The sequence below is a fragment of the Phoca vitulina genome, unplaced genomic scaffold (genome assembly GCF_004348235.1).
Source record: "Phoca vitulina isolate PV1807 unplaced genomic scaffold, GSC_HSeal_1.0 scaffold14, whole genome shotgun sequence".
Classification (NCBI taxonomy): Eukaryota; Metazoa; Chordata; class Mammalia; order Carnivora; family Phocidae; genus Phoca; species Phoca vitulina.
The window spans coordinates 31,777,354-31,784,675 of record NW_022589717.1 but is presented as its reverse complement, the minus strand read 5'-3'; positions in this window follow the sequence as shown (position 1 = coordinate 31,784,675).

The window sequence follows — 7,322 nt, the reverse complement described above, 5'->3', positions numbered from 1 at the left end:
TTCAGCTATCCTATGATAGGGATAAAATAATATCTAAATAACTTAAGCTACCTTAATCTTCCCTGCCAAAAAAATCTCTAATGACGGAAGAAATACATTCATTTGGCTTGACTTCTATGTATTAATCCAAACATCAGATAATTGTAAAACTTTTGATTTGCATTTTGTCCTTTGTGTATAGACCTACTGTTCAGTTTTTTAACATAAAAATTGTCCCCTCACCAAAGTTATATTCTCAACCTTTCTGCCCTTCCTTATACTGTCTTCATTCAAAACATTCAGAGAGCACAATTCTTTCCCACCAAGTAAAGGATGCCTACCTCTCTCTAACCTCATCCTCTTTCAAGCTCCAGTACGTTATCTCTAACCAGCTTCTGTCATCTCCCACCTCAAGCTGCCTCAAAAAAGCGGCTTATAATTTATCTCTTTCTGACAAATTTATTATGTAAATAAAAGCACATTAGTACATTTTTCATAATTTAGGTGACTTTTTATTGTGGTGTCAAAAATGGGCCTTCCTATGAAAGGTTATTTTCTCCTTGACCACCTATGCAACATTACCATAAAGATATATGGGTCAGGTGATCAATTGTACAGTATGAATTCAGCTGTTTCTGCCATGGTCCATTGGTTTGATAGGTTTCTTTCTTTAAACTATAGTTATTATTTAACATAATAATACAATTGCTTTGGCAACATATGAAAGGGTTAAATATGCAAAAACGAAGGAAGGAAGGAAGGAAGGAAGGAAGGAAGGAAGGAAGGAAGGAAGGAGGAAGGAAGGAAGGAAGGAAGGAAGGAAGGTGCCTGTGAGAGAGGGAGAAAGGGAGAGAGGGAGAGAGGGAAGAAGGAATTGCCTGAACTTTTTATGCTATCTGTCCACTTTCAAACTGGCTGGCTGTAGGGAAGATAAACAGCAGAAGAAACAGATAACTGAAGTTGAAAAGAAAGAGAAAAGTCCCTTTGTCCTATTGTTGCTTAGAGGTTTTAAAATTAGAAGATAAATAGAAGTACTTTAAAAATGATTTTAGATACATGAATTTGGGTTTTGGTCTCCCAGCACATGAGTCACTAGTGATTCCTATCTCAGGATTTCTCAACAATACCCCTAAACTGTGACAACCAAAAATGTTTTCAGATTCTGCCAAATGTCTTCTGAGGGGCAAAATCGTCCTGCATGGGAAATCACTGCTTCAAGTGAAGGCGAGTCTTAGAGAAAGCTGTGGCTTCAGCCCATTGTTCAGATGAGCACTTCGCCATCCGCTTTGCACCTGAAGTACTTAGAATACATATATAATCATGCTTAAAAATCTATCTCCATAGATTTACATGTAATTCCTCTGTGTTGCAGCCTGGTAAGAGGTATTAGGTACTTTAAAATTCTATGAGTCTAGCATATAGCCAGGGTTTAAAACCCTGGCTTGGAGACAGTTTCGCTGGCCCTAATATGAGACCTCGGGCTAATGAAGAGACTGTTTTTCTGTACTCTAAAATCCTTGAAATTTCGGAGCATTATATTCACAGCACATGTTTCATTCTCATGAATTTATGCATTGAATATCTTCTGTCAGCACAAAATAAATCACCGAAATCTATAAACGTTTCCAAAATACCAGGCATCCAGTTTATTTTGCATGGAAGGATATCTTGAATTAAATTTACTGATGCGTTAAGTATTAGGTAAAATTGTCTATATGGAACAAAACTTTCCTTACTACTTGTATAGGACCTCACTTTATCTAGTGTTAAGGCAATGCAGGAAGCCAACTTCCTAACACATGTTTAAAGGTGCAGTTGGGTGGATGAACAATACATGTGAATATAATGGAGCAGCCAACTTACTTTTTGTCTAAAAGACCCCAACTGCATTTCTTTGACAAATGCTCAAACCATTGTTTAAAAAGCAATAAAAATAGATAAACACAAATCTCAAAGGCTATTTATTTCATAGCCAAAGATCTTAAAAATAATTATTTGAAATCAACAGGATCTGTGAATTTAGTCAATTCACATGTTGAATCCATTTCTCCATTTTATTGGATAAAAATGTGACCTGTCCCCATTTTTTATCTAGTGACCCTAAATTTTGGGACTACATGTATTGATATTTTGTTTCCTAACATATTTTCAGCTTCTGCTCTAAATCTCCTCTGAAGTTCTTTGTTTACCTATTGCTTCTTATTTGGATGATCAGCCAACATTTATAAATAGCTAAAAGCCTCTAAGTTATTAGAATAGCAAAAATTTTAAGAGATATTTCAGAAAGCATGAGAATGTTTAAGTGCAATGTCAATCTTCTGGAAAAAATGATGGTTATTTAATGAAGATTCCTCTAACTGTAATAAGTTTTGAGGGTTAGTAAAAAATAAGTGTATTTTAAAGTATAATATGCATTTTAAAAACCTTTAGTATTCTTTTATGTGAAACATACAATCTGAAAATTAACAATGAGAGTACCCAGTCCAGAGGCTTGACACCTACTGTGTGGTATTCCAGATGAGTTTACTGATGTCATGCTCAAACTACTGCCATAGAAGCGCTAAATTAATGGTATTGAATCAAGTGATTGATCACAGAGTACATATACATTCTTAATATTTGCATATTTGCAAGCACCACTGTAATAACACATGTGAGATTCTATCAGATCTTTATAATTAAAGAATCATGAAAATTAATTTCAGTCAAAAGGTTACTTATAAAAAAAATAAAGAGTTTGAAGTCCACATTTGGTTGATAGAAGTTAAATACAGGTCTTAAATAAAAATATATCAATGCTATAAAATGTTCGTAAGTGGAAATTCTGTCAGTTTTTATTGATAATAAGAAGTCTATAAAACTTTGTTGAGAATTCTTGTCCATTTTGATTCCCCATTTTCTCAATTCCAGTAATACTGTTAACTTGAAATGCGTAACTTAAATCTTTTTTCATTATTTTGTTTTTTATAGTGTTACATTAGTTTCAGATGTATAATAAAGTGATTCAACAATTCCATATATCACTTAGTGTTCATCAGGAGAAGCGCACTCCTTAGTCTCCATCACCTGTTTAACCCAAATCCCCACTCCCCTTCCCTCTGGTTAAAGTTTTTTTTCTTTTTTAAATCTTTATTAAAATATTCTTTAGTTAATATACTGTTTGTTATTGTTTTATAGTTTCAGTATGAAGGCCCACAGAAGGGGATGAATATCCTGACTTTGTGAATTTTGGAAATTTGAACCGATATGCAATCTCACAGAGAAAAAATAAGTAGAAATCAACTCTAATCTTGAAGATCTACTAAGCTATACTAAGTATAATTATATTGATTCTTATGTTTTGTCACTTATGTAATGTAATATATGTTGTCTCCTTGTTAATATTTATTTTCTGGTGTAAACAAAGCAAATATAATTTGGTTTCAATAATTTCAGTTAATTTTACAAAGTTAATTATTGTGTAAATGATTAATGTTTAATTATATATGCAAATGATTCTCCTTTAACATGTTGCTTCCCATGTATAGTGGAAATAGCATTTCACATGGAAACATAACATGATAGGAACATAATCCTGTTTCTGGACACCGGTAGTAACTTCGCTCTTCAGAAATGATACTAGTGAAGGTAGGCAGCAATAGCCTGAGCTTCTACTGCAGGTCTGGAATATCCAACATTCCCTCATAACTATTTCTGTCACAAAGCCTCTGTCCCTTTCCCAGGTCCCTTTGGCTCAGTCAGAAATTATCTTTCTACAATATCCAAAATATGATATGTGAACACAGTCTTCAGAATTTTAATTCTGGCTAATTAACTTTTGTGAATTAATGGAATTTTGGAAAACTGCTCACTATTGTCTTTTTGCACATTAATTTTCCTAAGAAACTAAGTAGCCATGGCCTTCAGGAGTGATTCTGTCCCACACCACTTTAGTCAACACGACTGTGCTTCTCTGGGAAGGTGTTCTTTCTTGTGAAGAGTTGCTCTAAAAGTGAAAAAGAAAGCAGAATTGTTATTTTACCTTCCTAAACACTTATTTGTTCATTAACACATTCAGTGAGTATTTATTCTAGGCTGTATGGTACATGATACATTCTAGGCTTTATATCAGTGAATACAAGTGATGATTCTTTTCTTCGTGGAACTTAGTCTGAGTCTCCCTTTTGTAGCATCTCTACTCTGTGTTTTGTTTTATTTATTTATTTTTAAAGATTTTATTTATTTATTTGACAGAGAGAGGGAGAGCACAAGCAGGGGGAGTGGGAGAGGGAGAAGCAGGCTCCCCACTGAGCAGGGAGCATGATGCAGGACTTGATCCCAGGACCCTGGGATCATGACCTGACCTGAAGGCAGATGCTTAACCGACTGAGCTACCCAGGTGCCCCACTACTTTGTGTTTTAGACTCAATTTTAGTATCAGCAGTTACTGGTTGTGACCCAAATTTAACTTTCTGTGATTTGTTGAGAGATATTATTATTTTTTTCTTTTTAAACATGTCACTGTTGAGATGGAGTTTTTCACCTAAATATGATTCTGTAAATGCGAGGATAATTGATTTGTAATTGAAATCATTCTTTACACCTGAAAGTTTGAGGATCGGTATTATGATACTTATTGGTGAGAAACTCAAAGCTATCCCTTCGAGTTTCAGGAACAAAGCAAAGATATCCCTTCTCACCACTCCCTTTCAACACGTGTGGGAAGTTCTAGCTTAATGCAGTGAAACAAGAAAAGGAAATACAGGTTACCCAGATTGGATACAAAGAAACAAACTATCTTTGTTTGCAGAAGACATGATCATCTATGTAGAAAATCTGAAAGAATCTACAGGAACATCTTAGAACTAATGAATGATTATAGCAAGTTTTTAGGAAACAAAGTTAATAAACAAAAATCAATCACTTTCCTATATACCAGCAATGAACAAGTGGAATTTGAGATTAGAAAAACAGAATAGTATTTACATTAACATCCTTCAAAATGACACTTAGTTATAAATTTAACAAAATAAATAAAAGATCTATATGAAGGAAGCTACAAACTCTGATGAACAGAATCAAAGAACAAATAAGTAGATGAAGAGATATTTCATATTCTTTGATAAGAAGACTCAATAGTTTCAAGATGTCACTTCTTCCTAACTTAATTATACTTCAATGTAATTTCAATCAATATCCCAGCAAGTTATGTTATTGCCGTTGACACATTGATTCTAAAGCTTATGTAGAGGCAAAAGATCTAGAACAGCCAACACAATATTGAAGAAGAACAAAGTTGGTATAAAGCCACAGTAATCAAAAAAGTATGGTATTGGTAAAAGAAAAGACAAATAGATCAATGGAACAGAATAGGGAGCCCAGTGGGCTTTCAATATTTATTTTTAAAGAATATAGGAAGGAAAGAAGGACTATAGACAAAAAAATATAAGAAGGAAGGAAGGAAGGAAGGAGGGAGGGAGGAGGGAAAGAAAGAGGAAAGAAAAAAAGAAAGAAAGAAAGAAAGAAAGAAAGAAAGAAAGAAAGAAAGAAAGAAAAGAAGGAAGGAAGGAAGAGAAAGGAAGGAAGGAAGAGAGGAAGAGAGGAAAGAAGGAACGGTCTTGCCCAGTGCCATGCATATATCTGTGCAGTGCTATGAATTGATAAAATTTAATTAGATGGTTTTAACATCTGCCTGAAATAAAGAGATCTTGTCAATGATCACCTTTATTTTTCCCCCACCTGCCCTAAGACCCCTGTGCTCCTGGAGTCAATGATCACCTTTAAAGTGCACCTTCATTTATAGAGAGGACAGTCAGGTACCACATACCAGCAATTTTCACCCAAGGTATTACAAGTCACAGTTATGTCCCAAGAAATTTGCTGTCATTAATATTTACAATACCTAAGCATACAAAAAATTACTTAAAAAATAAATTAGAGCAGATTAAAAATTCTCTCTCTAACATGTACCATTCTCATTCATGTGCTGATATATTTTCCAGAGAGAAAGGAGTGGAGAAGCACCATACATAACCCTGGGTTCATCCATGAGGGATCCTTGTACACATGAAGTCCCTTCATGTATGTAGTTGTGGAAATAGAAAGAGAGAAGTACTGATGTTTCTCCCTGTATGCACTCTTCCAGAGAGGACAAAATAGGAGTTCTATATGACTCCCGGAGCGTACGTTGTAGAACAGAAATGAAAAATGTGGGGAAAAGTGGCCAATGGAACATTAATTGGCCAGAGTCCTCAGAAGATTTCCATAACTTCATTCGGGCCTGAAATGAAAAGACGGAAATTCACTTTTGAAATTATTTCCAACATCAGCTTAAGATTTTCATATAAAATCATGTGTAGAACAAATAAGATGCTGCTCAGGATGTTGTTATAAAGATAAATATCTCAAGCAATGAGTGGAAATCAACTAGGGCCAGCCCTAATTTGCCAAGCTTATGAATCTTTTGATTAGTACTTTATATTCAAGAAAATGTTATTCTTATTTATACAAAAGAAAGTACAGCAGGAGGTTAGGCAAATAGATTTGGACATTTGGTATGTAATGTATGTGTGTTTGTATATGCAAGAGACATACAGATGGTATAGAATGTGGTTAGAAAAGTTTAAACAAAATGTATTTCAAGTTTGCATTAGAATAAAATATTAGTAAGAGATTTTCATAAAACCAAATGAGAAAAGTATTTTTAATGCTTATGATTAAAATATTTTAAGAACATGTTAGAAGTCACACAGTCGCATTTTCCAGAAAGCGTTAAGATTTGTAAATATTAAGTATCCCCAAAATATTATATTTAAAGAAAATAAAGTGCAGTTCATATTATTTGTAATTAATTTCAGTTGTGAGAAACAGAAAATCCAAATTACAATACTTACACAAGACAGAAATTTATTTCACTCAGACAAAAATCAAATCTGCAGTTTGGAAGATTAGGACTGGGATGGTTTCTGACAGTCTCAAGGAGCCGAAGACCTTTTTTTTTCTTTTTTTTTTTTACCAGCCATTTTTAACATATAGCTTCCACATCATGGTCCAATGTAACTTCCTGAGCTCTCGTTCTCCAGTCTACAATCCAGCCAACAGAAAAGAGAGGACAACAAAAGAGAACGTACCCTTACTTTTAAGGACATGTTGGAAATCATATACACCAATACCACTTACATTCCTAACAATTCCTATTGCAAGGGAACCTGAAGTATGCATTTCCTTATTCTGAGAAGCCATGCTCCCAGCTAAATACCAGGCCAACTATTCTATACAAAGGAAGAATGCCTGCTTGAGTACAACCTGCAGGCTTTGACACACATTCTAAATGGCCCTGAAGTCACAAGTTGAAAGTGTAGCCA